Source organism: Bombina bombina, chromosome 11, assembly GCF_027579735.1.
Source record: "Bombina bombina isolate aBomBom1 chromosome 11, aBomBom1.pri, whole genome shotgun sequence".
Taxonomy (NCBI): Eukaryota; Metazoa; Chordata; class Amphibia; order Anura; family Bombinatoridae; genus Bombina; species Bombina bombina.
In genome coordinates this window covers 148130471-148146310 of record NC_069509.1, presented here as the reverse complement: position 1 = coordinate 148146310, position 15840 = coordinate 148130471, and the positions used below count along the sequence as shown (strand labels likewise).

General features: G+C 40.8%; 1 protein-coding gene across 1 annotated transcript in view; it reads right to left on the bottom strand.

Annotated features, from left to right (window-relative positions):
- MAD1L1 (mitotic arrest deficient 1 like 1) overlaps positions 1-15840 on the bottom strand; it is a 1632937-nt gene that overhangs the window by 1073098 nt on the left and 543999 nt on the right. The gene's annotated exons all lie outside the window — the stretch shown is intronic.

The window sequence follows — 15840 nt, the reverse complement described above, 5'->3', positions numbered from 1 at the left end:
AGCTTTAAATAAAGTACTCAATGCAACCTACAAAAAACATAAAATAAAGCCTTTACCAAAAGGAAAACAACAATGAAATGGGGATAAACTTTCATGATTCAGATAGGACACGCAATTTTAAACAACTTTCCAATTTACTTTTAGCATCAAATTTGCTTTGTTCTTTTGGTATTCTTTGTTGAAAGCTAAACCTAGGTAGGCTCATATGCAACATTCTAAGCCGTTGAAGGTCGCCTCTTATCTGAATGCGTTTGACAGTTTTCACAACTAGAGGGCATTAGTGCATGTGTGCCATATAGATAACATTGTGCTCATGCCCGTGGAGTTATTTATGAAAGGGCACTGATTGGCTAAAATGCAAGTTTGTCAAAAGAACTGAAATAAGGGGGCAGTCTGCAGAGGCTTAGATACAAGGTAATCACAGAGGTAAAAGCTATATTAATATAACTGCATTGGTTATGCAAAACTGGGGAATGGGTAATAAAGACATTATCTATCTTTTAAAACAATACAAATTCTGGAGTAAACTGTCCCTTTAAGGCAGGGGTGTCCAAACTTTGCTCTCCAGAGGTTTTGGAACTACATTTCCCATGATGCTCAGCTAGATAAAATGCTGGCTGAGCATCATCGGAAATGTAGTTCCAAAACCTCTGGAGAGCAAAGTTTGGACACCCCTGCTTTAAGGGCTCGATTTAATACGCATAAGTGAGTTTTCTGCCACATATTTAAGAAGAAGAAACTGCTTCTTTTTCTTTTCCACCACCCCGACGCTCGATTGTCTGGGGTGATTGACAAGTCCTGCTCCATTGCAATTGGTTGCCCCATAGCAGGGGCGGCATTGCACAAGAAACATCTTGAGCAATTTTAATTTTTGCCATACAATGTAACATTGGAAGTGACAACTGCAGGCAGACAGGATCTTACTTGCGAAGCTGTTCATTGGCAGGAATAATTTTTGCTTTAAAGTGACATTATACACTCATTTTTTCTTTGCATAAATGTTTTGTAGATGATCTATTTATATAGCCCATGAAGTTTTTTTTTTTTTTAAAAAATGTTTACTTTTGCTTATTTTTAAATAACATTGCTCAGATTTTCAGACTCCTAACCAAGCCCCAAAGTTTTATGTGAATACCGTCAGCTACCTTCTCCAGCTTGCTCCTGTTTGTGTAAAGGGTCTTTTCATATGCAAAAGAAGGGGGAGGGGGGAAAAGTGTCTTATTTTCCACTTGCAGTGGGCTTTCCAGCTACCTTTTCAACAAAGCTAAACTGAGAGCTTCTAAGTAAGTTTTTAAACAGTTTTATACTGGATTTTTATATCAGTATCTGTGCATCTTATTCTTTATAGTAGTGTCTATTACATGCAGTTATATGAAAATGAGTGTATACTGTCCATTTAAGTGTACTAAGATCGGAGGTAGTGTTACGTTACTGAATATAAGTAGATAAAATCCTATAATACTATGTTTAAATTCTTAGAGTACCAGTAAATACAGTAGCTTTGCATAATGAACAAATGCATGATAACAAGACAGTGCTCTAGCACTTAGTCTGAACGTCAAATGAGTAGTAGATTTTTTTCTGACATGTGACAGCCATCAGCCAATCATAAAAAATTATATGTATATTCTGTGAATTCTTGCCCATGCTCAGTAGGAGCTGGTGACTCAAAAAGTGTAAATATAAAAAGACTGGGCACATTTTGTTAATGGAAGTAAATTGGAAAGTTGTTTAAAATTGCATTTCTGCTCTATCTAAATCACAAAAGTTTAATTTTTACTTGAGTGTCCCTTTAACACAATTTACATGACCATTACAGTAGTGTATACTGGTTTATTTTTTGCAGTTTGCCTAATATTTAGGTTTCAATACTTCATATAAACTTCTAGTCAGTACATGTTTTGTTTGCAAAATGCTGAATGCCAGCCAAAACATTTATACAGCTGGGAATCATTTTGTTAAAATTTGCATCAAGAACAATAAAAAAAAAAGTCTTCCTACACATGCAGATTGTGTATAAGAAACTGAAAACATGCCTTGCCTAAGAGGATCATTTACTATTGCCACAAAGGCTGGGGGGGGGGGGGGAGAGCACTTCTAAATTAGCCTATTACCAATGCCTTGTCCTTCAGCACGCCTCTTCACAGTAATAGGATTCTTTAACACCCACCCTAATTGCCTCATAAAAGCCTCTGCAATCAACATGAGACTGTTAGCGCAATAGGAGATACAAAAAGCTAGAGCAAAGAACAGGCTAATTTAGGTCCTGTCCACAGTGATGAATCAGTTCTGGTTTAGGGAGAGGAAGAGAGAGAGAGAGAGAGAGAGAGAGAAAGAGAAGAAAAAACACATAAAAAAAAAAAAAAAACCTGTGATACTGTATGTCGCAAATTTAAACCCATGCAACTTGGTGAAAAATACAAAACATACAAAATAGCCAGAATAGTTGTGAGCATGTACAGGTGTATGTATGTATGAATATAAAATAAATATATATATATACACAACTCCAATAGGTAAGTCCAGCACCTTTCTTTCTTTGTTATTCCAGCATATATTTCAACATATTTATCCTTTCTTGACTAGTGCACGTACGCTTAGTGAGGTCTGCCAGCCTCACATATACATATAGTGAAACAAATGGGTAGCGTCAGCACTTTTTTAGTAAAAGTATCCATGCTTTATTGAGGTAACAAACAAAATAAAAACAGCAACGTTTCGAGTCAACACAGACCCTTAGTCATGCTATGGATTATGGGAAATCACCTTCTTATATAGCACCTGTATGTTAATTGACCTTAATTGCTAGAACACTTCTTAGTTTCCATTTTGGATTTTTTTTGGTCCCCAAACAGGTCAGAATATTCAACAGTAATCCTTATACAAAACCATAGATACATACATATAAACACACCATATAAACACACATACCAAACATACATACATACATATAAATACACACACACATTTATTTATTATGTCCCCTTTTTCTTTCATTTAAAAGTTGTGAGCTTTCCAATTCTAGTTACAAGTGGAAGTGCAGACAGGCAACCCCAATATGTTCTTTCATGATTTGGATACAACATACAATTTTAAACAACTTTCCAATTTACTTCTATTATCAAATTTGCCTCAATATCTTGTTATCCTTTGCTGAAAAAAAACTAAATTTATGCTTACCTGATAAATTACTTTCTTTTACGATATGACAAGTCCACGGATTTCATCCTTACTTGTGGGATATTAATCTCCTGCTAACAGGAAGTGGCAAAGGGCACCACAGCAGAGCTGTATATATAGCCCCTCCCCTTCCCTTCCACCCTCAGTGATTCGGCCGAAGGTTATAGGAAGAGAAAAGGAAAGGCTAAAAACATAATTTATGTAAGAACTTACCTGATAAATTCATTTCTTTCATATTAGCAAGAGTCCATGAGCTAGTGACGTATGGGATATACATTCCTACCAGGAGGGGCAAAGTTTCCCAAACCTCAAAATGCCTATAAATACACCCCTCACCACACCCACAATTCAGTTTAACGAATAGCCAAGAAGTGGGGTGATAAAAAAGTGTGAAAGCATATAAAATAAGGAATTGGAATAATTATGCTTTATACAAAATCATAACCACCACAAAAAAAGGGCGGGCCTCATGGACTCTTGCTAATATGAAAGAAATGAATTTATCAGGTAAGTTCTTACATAAATTATGTTTTCTTTCATGTAATTAGCAAGAGTCCATGAGCTAGTGACGTATGGGATAATGACTACCCAAGATGTGGATCTTTCCACACAAGAGTCACTAGAGAGGGAGGGACAAAATAAAGACAGCCAATTCCTGCTGAAAATAATCCACACCCAAAATAAAGTTTAATGAAAAACATAAGCAGAAGATTCAAACTGAAACCGCTGCCTGAAGTACTTTTCTACCAAAAACTGCTTCAGAAGAAGAAAATACATCAAAATGGTAGAATTTAGTAAAAGTATGCAAAGAGGACCAAGTTGCTGCTTTGCAAATCTGATCAACCGAAGCTTCATTCCTAAACGCCCAGGAAGTAGAAACTGACCTAGTAGAATGAGCTGTAATTCTCTGAGGCGGAGTTTTACCCGACTCAACATAGGCAAGATGAATTAAAGATTTCAACCAAGATGCCAAAGAAATGTCAGAAGCTTTCTGGCCTTTTCTAGAACCGGAAAAGATAACAAATAGACTAGAAGTCTTTCGGAAAGATTTAGTAGCTTCAACATAATATTTCAAAGCTCTAACAACATCCAAAGAATGCAACGATTTCTCCTTAGAATTCTTAGGATTAGGACATAATGAAGGAACCACAATTTCTCTACTAATGTTGTTGGAATTCACAACTTTAGGTAAAAATTCAAAAGAAGTTCGCAACACCGCCTTATCCTGATGAAAAATCAGAAAAGGAGACTCACAAGAAAGAGCAGATAATTCAGAAACTCTTCTGGCAGAAGAGATGGCCAAAAGGAACAAAACTTTCCGAGAAAGTAATTTAATGTCCAATGAATGCATAGGTTCAAACGGAGGAGCTTGAAGAGCTCCGAGAACCAAATTCAAACTCCAGGGAGGAGAAATTGACTTAATGACAGGTTTTATACGAACCAAAGCTTGTACAAAACAATGAATATCAGGAAGAATAGCAATCTTTCTGTGAAAAAGAACAGAAAGAGCAGAGATTTGTCCTTTCAAGGAACTTGCGGACAAACCCTTATCTAAACCATCCTGAAGAAAATGTAAAATTCTTGGTATTCTAAAAGAATGCCAAGAAAAATGATGAGAAAGACACCAAGAAATATAAGTCTTCCAGACTCTATAATACATCTCTCTAGATACAGATTTACGAGCCTGTAACATAGTATTAATCACAGAGTCAGAGAAACCTCTTTGACCAAGAATCAAGCGTTCAATCTCCATACCTTTAAATTTAAGGATTTCAGATCCTGATGGAAAAAAGGACCTTGTGACAGAAGGTCTGGTCTTAACGGAAGAGTCCACGGTTGGCAAGAGGCCATCCGGACGAGATCCACATACCAAAACCTGTGAGGCCATGCCGGAGCTACCAGCAGAACAAACGAGCATTCCTTCAGAATCTTGGAGATTACTCTTGGAAGAAGAACTAGAGGCGGAAAGATATAGGCAGGATGATACTTCCAAGGAAGTGATAATGCATCCACTGCCTCCGCCTGAGGATCCCGGGATCTGGACAGATACCTGGGAAGTTTCTTGTTTAGATGGGACGCCATCAGATCTATTTCTGGAAGTTCCCACATTTGAACAATCTGAAGAAATACCTCTGGGTGAAGAGACCATTCGCCCGGATGCAACGTTTGGCGACTGAGATAATCCGCTTCCCAATTGTCTATACCTGGGATATGAACCGCAGAGATTAGACAGGAGCTGGATTCCGCCCAAACCAAAATTTGAGATACTTCTTTCATAGCCAGAGGACTGTGAGTCCCTCCTTGATGATTGATGTATGCCACAGTTGTGACATTGTCTGTCTGAAAACAAATGAACGATTCTCTCTTCAGAAGAGACCAAAACTGAAGAGCTCTGAAAATTGCACGGAGTTCCAAAATATTGATCAGTAATCTCACCTCCTGAGATTCCCAAACTCCTTGTGCCGTCAGAGATCCCCACACAGCTCCCCAACCTGTGAGACTTGCATCTGTTGAAATTACAGTCCAGGTCGGAAGCACAAAAGAAGCCCCCTGAATTAAACAATGGTGATCTGTCCACCATGTTAGAGAGTGTCGAACAATCGGTTTTAAAGATATTAATTGAGATATCTTTGTGTAATCCTTGCACCATTGATTCAGCATACAGAGCTGAAGAGGTCGCATGTGAAAACGAGCAAAGGGGATCGCGTCCGATGCAGCAGTCATAAGACCTAGAATTTCCATGCATAAGGCTACCGAAGGGAATGATTGTGACTGAAGGTTTCGACAAGCTGCAATCAATTTTAGACGTCTCTTGTCTGTTAAAGACAGAGTCATGGACACTGAATCCGTCTGGAAACCCAGAAAGGTTACCCTTGTCTGAGGAATCAATGAACTTTTTGGTAAATTGATCCTCCAACCATGATCTTGAAGAAACAACACAAGTCGATTCGTATGAGATTCTGCTAAATGTAAAGACTGAGCAAGTACCAATATATCGTCCAAATAAGGAAATACCACAATACCCTGTTCTCTGATTACAGACAGAAGGGCACCGAGAACCTTTGTAAAAATTCTTGGAGCTGTAGCTAGGCCAAACGGCAGAGCCACAAACTGGTAATGCTTGTCCAGAAAAGAGAATCTCAGGAACTGATAATGATCTGGATGAATCGGAATATGCAGATATGCATCCTGTAAATCTATTGTGGACATATAATTCCCTTGCTGAACAAAAGGCAAGATAGTCCTTACAGTTACCATCTTGAACGTTGGTATCCTTACATAACGATTCAATATTTTTAGATCCAGAACTGGTCTGAAGGAATTCTCCTTCTTTGGTACAATGAAGAGATTTGAATAAAACCCCATCCCCTGTTCCGGAACTGGAACTGGCATAATTACTCCAGTCAACTCTAGATCTGAAACACAATTCAGAAATGCTTGAGCTTTTACTGGATTTACTGGGGCACGGGAAAGAAAAAATCTCTTTGCAGGAGGTCTCATCTTGAAACCAATTCTGTACCCTTCTGAAACAATGTTCTGAATCCAAAGATTGTGAACAGAATTGATCCAAATTTCCTTGAAAAAACGTAACCTGCCCCCTACCAGCTGAGCTGGAATGAGGGCCGCACCTTCATGTGGACTTAGAAGCAGGCTTTGCCTTTCTAGCTGGCTTGGATTTATTCCAGACTGGAGATGGTTTCCAAACTGAAACTGCTCCTGAGGATGAAGGATCAGGCTTTTGTTCTTTGTTGAAACGAAAGGAACGAAAACGATTATTAGCCCTGTTTTTACCCTTAGATTTTTTATCCTGTGGTAAAAAAGTTCCTTTCCCACCAGTAACAGTTGAAATAATAGAATCCAACTGAGAACCAAATAATTTGTTACCCTGGAAAGAAATAGAAAGTAGAGTTGATTTAGAAGCCATATCAGCATTCCAAGTTTTAAGCCATAAAGCTCTTCTAGCTAAAATAGCTAGAGACATAAACCTGACATCAACTCTGATAATATCAAAAATAGCATCACAGATAAAATTATTAGCATGCTGAAGAAGAATAATAATATCATGAGAATCATGATGTGTTACTTGTTGCGCTAAAGTTTCCAACCAAAAAGTTGAAGCTGCAGCAACATCAGCCAAAGATATAGCAGGTCTAAGAAGATTACCTGAACACAGATAAGCTTTTCTTAGAAAGGATTCAATTTTCCTATCTAAAGGATCCTTAAACGAAGTACCATCTGACGTAGGAATAGTAGTACGTTTAGCAAGGGTAGAAATAGCCCCATCAACTTTAGGAATTTTGTCCCAAAATTCTAATCTGTCAGACGGCACAGGATATAATTGCTTAAAACGTTTAGAAGGAGTAAATGAATTACCCAATTTATCCCATTCTTTGGAAATTACTGCAGAAATAGCATAAGGAACAGGAAAAACTTCTGGAATAACCACAGGAGCTTTAAATACCTTATCCAAACGTTTAGAATTAGTATCAAGAGGACCAGAATCCTCTATTTCTAAAGCAATTAGTACTTCTTTAAGTAAAGAACGAATAAATTCAATTTTAAATAAATATGAAGATTTATCAGCATCAACCTCTGAGACAGAATCCTCTGAACCAGAAGAGTCATCAGAATCAGAATGATGATGTTCATTTAAAAATTCATCTGTAGGGAGAGAAGTTTTAAAAGATTTTTTACGTTTACTAGAAGGAGAAATAACAGACATAGCCTTCTTTATGGATTCAGAAACAAAATCTCTTATGTTATCAGGAACATTCTGCACCTTAGATGTTGAAGGAACTGCAACAGGCAATGGTACTTTACTAAAGGAAATATTATCTGCTTTAACAAGTTTGTCATGACAATCAATACAAACAACAGCTGGAGGAATAGCTACCAAAAGTTTACAGCATATACACTTAGCTTTGGTAGGTCCAGCACTAGACAGCGATTTTCCTGTAGTATCTTCTGACTCAGATGCAACGTGAGACATCTTGCAATATGTAAGAGAAAAAACAACATATATAAAGCAAAATTGATCAAATTCCTTAAATGACAGTTTCAGGAATGGGAAAAAATGCCAAAGAACAAGCTTCTAGCAACCAGAAGCAATGAAAAATGAGACTTAAATAATGTGGAGACAAGAGCGACGCCCATATTTTTTAGCGCCAAATAAGACGCCCACATTATTTGGCGCCTAAATGCTTTTGGCGCCAAAAATGACGCCACATCCGGAACGCCGACATTTTTGGCGCAAAATAACGTCAAAAAATGACGCAACTTCCGGCAACACGTATGACGCCGGAAACGGAAAAAGAATTTTTGCGCCAAAAAAGTCCGCGCCAAGAATGACGCAATAAAATGAAGCATTTTCAGCCCCCGCGAGCCTAACAGCCCACAGGGAAAAAGAGTCAAATTTTTGAAGGTAAGAAAAAATGATTAAATCAAATGCATTATCCCTAATATGAAACTGACTGTCTGAAAAATAAGGAAAGTTGAACATTCTGAGTCAAGGCAAATAAATGTTTGAATACATATATTTAGAACTTTATAAACAAAGTGCCCAACCATAGCTTAGAGTGTCACAGAAAATAAGATTTACTTACCCCAGGACACTCATCTACATGTTTGTAGAAAGCCAAACCAGTACTGAAACGAGAATCAGCAGAGGTAATGGTATATATAAGAGTATATCGTCGATCTGAAAAGGGAGGTAAGAGATGAATCTCTACGACCGATAACAGAGAACCTATGAAATAGACCCCGTAGAAGGAGATCACTGCATTCAAATAGGCAATACTCTCTTCACATCCCTCTGACATTCACTGCACGCTGAGAGGAAAACCGGGCTCCAACTTGCTGCGGAGCGCATATCAACGTAGAATCTAGCACAAACTTACTTCACCACCTCCATCGGAGGCAAAGTTTGTAAAACTGAATTGTGGGTGTGGTGAGGGGTGTATTTATAGGCATTTTGAGGTTTGGGAAACTTTGCCCCTCCTGGTAGGAATGTATATCCCATACGTCACTAGCTCATGGACTCTTGCTAATTACATGAAAGAAAAGGTGCAGAGGTGACTGAAGTTTAAAAAAATAAAAAAATAAATCTGTCTTAAAATAACAGGGAGGGCCGTGGACTCGTCATATCGTAAAAGAAAGTAATTTATCAGGTAAGCATAAATTTAGTTTTCTTTTACAAAGATATGACGAGTCCATGGATTTCATCCTTACTTGTGGGAAACCAATACCAAAGCAATAGGACACGGATGAAAGGGAGGGACAAGACAGGAACCTAAACGGAAGGCACCACTGCTTGAAGAACCTTTCTCCCAAAGATAGCCTCAGAAGAAGCAAAAGTATAAAATTTGAAAAATTTGGAAAAAATGTGAAGGGACGACCAAGTCGCAGTCTTACAAATCTGTTCCACAGATGCATCGTTTTAAAAAGCCCATGTGGAAGCCACAGCCCTAGAAGAATGAGCCGTAATTCTTTCAGGAGGCTGCTGTCCAGCAGTCTCATATGCCAGGTGGATAATATTTCTCAGCTAAAAAGAAAGAGAGGTAGCCATAGCTTTCTGACCCCTACGCTTTCCAGAATAAACAATGAATAATGAAGATGATTGACAGAAATCCTTAGTTGCCTGTAAGTAAAACTTTAAGGCACGGACCACGTCCAAGTTATGAAACAGACGCTCCTTCTTAGAAGAAGGATTAGGACACAAGGAAGGAACAACAATTTCCTGATTAATATTCTTATTCGAAACAACCTTAGGAAGGAACCCAGGTTTGGTACGTAAAACCACCTTATCAGAATGAAATATGAGATAAGGCGAATCACACTGTAATGCTGAAAGCTCAGAAACTCTTCGAGCAGAAGAAATAGCAACCAAAAACAGAACTTTCCAAGATAATAGTTTAATATCTATGGAATGCCTAGGTTCAAACGGAACCCCTTGCAGAACTCGAAGAACTAAATTCAAACTCCAGGGAGGAGTAATAGGTCTAAATACAGGCTTAATTCTAGAAAGAGCCTGAAAAAAAGACTGAACATCTGATACATTTGCCAAACTTTTGTGAAACAGAATTGACAAAGCTGAAATTTGTCCCTTTAAGGAACTTGCTGATAACCCTTTCTCCAATCCTTCTTGGAGAAAAGACAAAATCCTAGGAATCCTAACTTTACTCCATGAGTAACCCTTGGATTCAAACCAATAAAGATATTTACGCCATATCTTATGATAGATCTTTCTAGTGACAGGCTTTCTAGCCTGTATCAAAGTATTGATAACTGAATCAGAGAATCCTCGATTCGATAAAATCAAGCGTTCCATCTCCACGCAGTCAGTTGCAGAGAAATTCAATTTGGATGTTGGAAAGGACCTTAAATGAGAAGGTCCTGTCTCAACTGAAGTTTCCACGGTGGCAGAGAGGACATGTCCATTAGATCCACATACCAAGTCCTGCGTGGCCACGCAGGCGCTATCAGGATCACTGAAGCTCTCTCCTGTTTGATTCGAGCAATCACGCGTGGGAGGAGAGGAAACGGCGGAAACACATAAGCTAGGCTGAACAACCAAGGTACTGCCAAGGCATCTATCAGTTCGGCCTGAGGATCCCTTGACCGTATCCATATCTTGGAAGCTTGGCATTCTGACGAGATGCCATCAAATCCAATTCCGGCCTGCCCCATCTGAGAATCAATGAGGAAAATATCTCCGGGTTAAGTTCCCACTCCCCCGGATGAAAAGTCTGTCGACTTAGAAAATCTGCTTCCCAGTTCTCTACCCCTGGGATGTAGATTGCTGACTGATGACAAGAGTGGGCCTCTGCCCAACTGATTATCTTTGATACTTCTATCATCGCTAAGGAACTCCTTGTTCCCCCCTGATGATTGACATATGCCACAGTCGTTATGTTGTCCGACTGGAATCTGATGAATTTGGCCGAAGCCAACTGAGGCCACGCCTGAAGCGCATTGAATACTGCTCTCAGTTCCAGAATATTGATTGGAAGTAGAGACTCCACCTGAGTCCAAACACCCTGAGCATTCGGGGAGTTCCAAACTGCACTCCAGCCCAGAAGGCTGGCATCTGTTGTCACTATCACCCACGAGGGTCTGCGGAAACAAGTCCCCTGGGACAGATGATCTGGTGACAACCACCAAAGAAGAGAGTTTCTGGTCTCTTGATCCAGAATTATCTTTGGAGATAAATCCACATAATCCCCATTCCACTGACCGAGCATGCACAGTTGCAGTGGTCTAGTGGTCTGAGATGAAAGCGAGCAAACGGAACGATGTCCATTGCCGCTACCATTAATCAGATTACCTCCATACACTGAGCCACTGATGGCCGAGGAATGGACAGAAGTGCTTGGCAAGCATTCAAAATCTTTGATTTTCTGACCTCTGTCAGAAATACTTTCATGGCTACCGAGTCTATCAGAGTTCCCAAGAAAGGAACCCTTGTCTGTGGAACAAGTGAACTCTTCTCTATGTTCACCTTCCAGCCGTGAGTTCTCAGAAAAGACAACACTGTGTCCGTGTGAGATTTTGTCAGATGAATCAGAATATCGTCCAGATAAGGTGCCACCATTATCCCTTGCGGTCTGAGAACTGCCAAAAGAGACCCTAGAACCTTTGTGAAGATTCTGGGTGCTGTGGCCAACCCGAAAGTAAGAGCCACAAACTGATAATGCTTGTCCACGAAGGCAAACCTTAGAAACCGATGATGGTCTTTGTGGATTGGAATATGAAGGTAAGCATCCTTGAAATCCACCGTAGTCATATATTGAACCTCCTGGATCATTGGCAAAATCGTTCGAATTGTCTACATCTTGAATGATGGAACTCTTAGAAATTTGTTTAAACACTTGAGGTCCAAAATGGGTGTGAACGTTCCCTCTTTTCTGGGGACCACAAATAGGTTTGAGTAAAACCCCTGTCCCTGTTCCAATTTTGGAACAGGACAGATTACTCCCGTAGTAAAAAGGTATTTTACACAGCGTAAGAACGCCTCTCTCTTTATCTGGTTTGCAGATAATTTTGAAAGATGAAATCTCCCTCTTGGGAGAAAATCCTTGAATTCCAATTGATAACCGTGTGTCACTATTTCTAGTGCCGAGGAATCCTGAACATCTCTTGCCCAAGCCTGAGCAAAGAAAGAAAGTCTGCCCCCTACTAGATCCGGTCCCGGATCGGGGGCCACCCCTTCATGCTGCTTTGTGGAAGAAGAAGTGGGGGTCCTCCTTTAAAGTTCCGAAAGAAACAAAAATTCCTGAGGTAGGGCATGGCCCTTACCTCCTGTAATATCAGAAAACAGAATTTATGTTTACCTGATAAATTACTTTCTCCAACGGTGTGTCCGGTCCACGGCGTCATCCTTACTTGTGGGATATTCTCTTCCCCAACAGGAAATGGCAAAGAGCCCAGCAAAGCTGGTCACATGATCCCTCCTAGGCTCCGCCTTCCCCAGTCATTCGACCGACGTAAAGGAGGAATATTTGCATAGGAGAAATCATATGATACCGTGGTGACTGTAGTTAAAGAAAATAAATTATCAGACCTGATTAAAAAACCAGGGCGGGCCGTGGACCGGACACACCGTTGGAGAAAGTAATTTATCAGGTAAACATAAATTCTGTTTTCTCCAACATAGGTGTGTCCGGTCCACGGCGTCATCCTTACTTGTGGGAACCAATACCAAAGCTTTAGGACACGGATGAAGGGAGGGAGCAAATCAGGTCACCTAGATGGAAGGCACCACGGCTTGCAAAACCTTTCTCCCAAAAATAGCCTCAGAAGAAGCAAAAGTATCAAATTTGTAAAATTTAGTAAAAGTGTGCAGTGAAGACCAAGTCGCTGCCTTACATATCTGATCAACAGAAGCCTCGTTCTTGAAGGCCCATGTGGAAGCCACGGCCCTAGTGGAATGAGCTGTGATTCTTTCAGGAGGCTGCCGTCCGGCAGTCTCGTAAGTCAATCTGATGATGCTTTTAAGCCAAAAAGAGAGAGAGGTAGAAGTTGCTTTTTGACCTCTCCTTTTACCAGAATAAACCACAAACAAGGAAGATGTTTGTCTAAAATCCTTTGTAGCATCTAAATAGAATTTTAGAGCACGAACTACATCCAAATTGTGCAACAAACGTTCCTTCTTTGAAACTGGATTCGGACACAAAGAAGGCACGACTGTCTCCTGGTTAATGTTTTTGTTAGAAACAACTTTCGGAAGAAAACCAGGTTTAGTACGCAAAACCACCTTATCTGCATGGAACACCAGATAAGGAGGAGAACACTGCAGAGCAGATAACTCTGAAACTCTTCTAGCAGAAGAGATTGCAACCAAAAACAAAACTTTCCAAGATAATAACTTAATATCAACGGAATGTAAGGGTTCAAACGGAACCCCCTGAAGAACTGAAAGAACTAAATTGAGACTCCAAGGAGGAGTCAAAGGTTTGTAAACAGGCTTGATTCTAACCAGAGCCTGAACAAAAGCTTGAACATCTGGCACAGCTGCCAGCTTTTTGTGAAGTAACACAGACAGAGCAGAAATCTGTCCCTTCAAAGAACTTGCAGATAATCCTTTCTCCAAACCTTCTTGAAGAAAGGATAGAATCTTAGGAATTTTTATCTTGTCCCAAGGGAATCCTTTAGATTCACACCAACAGATATATCTTTTCCATATTTTCTGGTAGATTTTTCTAGTTACAGGCTTTCTGGCCTGAACAAGAGTATCAATGACAGAATCTGAGAACCCTCGCTTTGATAAAATCAAGCGTTCAATCTCCAAGCAGTCAGTTGGAGTGAGACCAGATTCGGATGCTCGAACGGACCTTGAACAAGAAGGTCCCGTCTCAAAGGTAGCTTCCATGGTGGAGCCGATGACATATTCACCAGGTCTGCATACCAAGTCCTGCGTGGCCACGCAGGAGCTATCAAGATCACCGATGCCCTCTCCTGATTGATCCTGGCTACCAGCCTGGGGATGAGAGGAAACGGTGGGAACACATATGCTAGTTTGAAGGTCCAAGGTGCTACTAGTGCATCTACTAGAGTCGCCTTGGGATCCCTGGATCTGGACCCGTAGCAAGGAACCTTGAAGTTCTGACGAGAGGCCATCAGATCCATGTCTGGAATGCCCCACAACTGAGTAATTTGGGCAAAGATTTCCGGATGGAGTTCCCACTCCCCCGGATGAAATGACTGACGACTCAGAAAATCCGCTTCCCAATTTTCCACTCCTGGGATGTGGATTGCAGACAAGTGGCAGGAGTGAATCTCCGCCCATTGAATGATTTTGGTCACTTCTTCCATCGCCAGGGAACTCCTTGTTCCCCCCTGATGGTTGATGTACGCAACAGTCGTCATGTTGTCCAATTGAAACCGTATGAATTTGGCCTTTGCTAGCTGAGGCCAAGCCTTGAGAGCATTGAATATCGCTCTTAGTTCCAGAATATTTATCGGGAGAAGAGATTCTTCCCGAGACCAAAGACCCTGAGCTTTCAGGAGTCCCCAGACCGCGCCCCAGCCCACCAGACTGGCGTCGGTCGTGACAATGACCCACTCTGGTCTGCGGAAGCTCATCCCCTGTGACAGGTTGTCCAGGGACAGCCACCAACGGAGTGAATCTCTGGTCCTCTGATCTACTTGTATCGTCGGAGACAAGTCTGTATAATCCCCATTCCACTGACTGAGCATGCACAGTTGTAATGGTCTCAGATGAATTTGCGCAAAAGGAACTATGTCCATTGCCGCGACCATCAAACCTATTACTTCCATGCACTGCGCTATGGAAGGAAGAGGAACAGAATGAAGTACTTGACAAGAGTTTAGAAGTTTTGATTTTCTGGCCTCTGTCAGAAAAATCCTCATTTCTAAGGAGTCTATTATTGTTCCCAAGAAGGGAACTCTTGTTGACGGAGATAGAGAACTTTTTTCTACGTTCACTTTCCACCCGTGAGATCTGAGAAAGGCCAGGACGATGTCCGTGTGAGCCTTTGCTTGTGGAAGGGACGACGCTTGAATCAGAATGTCGTCCAAGTAAGGTACTACTGCAATGCCCCTTGGTCTTAGCACCGCTAGAAGGGACCCCAGTACCTTTGTGAAAATTCTTGGAGCAGTGGCTAATCCGAACGGAAGTGCCACAAACTGGTAATGCTTGTCCAGAAAGGCGAACCTTAGGAACCGATGATGTTCCTTGTGGATAGGAATATGTAAATACGCATCCTTTAAATCCACCGTGGTCATGAATTGACCTTCCTGGATGGAAGGAAGAATTGTTCGAATGGTTTCCATTTTGAACGATGGAACCTTGAGAAACTTGTTTAGGATCTTGAGATCTAAGATTGGTCTGAATGTTCCCTCTTTTTTGGGAACTATGAACAGATTGGAGTAGAACCCCATCCCTTGTTCTCCTAATGGAACAGGATGAATCACTCCCATTTTTAACAGGTCTTCTACACAATGTAAGAATGCCTGTTTTTTTATGTGGTCTGAAGACAATTGAGACCTGTGGAACCTCCCCCTTGGGGGAAGCCCCTTGAATTCCAGAAGATAACCTTGGGAGACTATTTCCAGCGTCCAAGGATCCAGAACATCTCTTGCCCAAGCCTGAGCGAAGAGAGAGAGTCTGCCCCCCACCAGATCCGGTCCCGGATCGGGGGC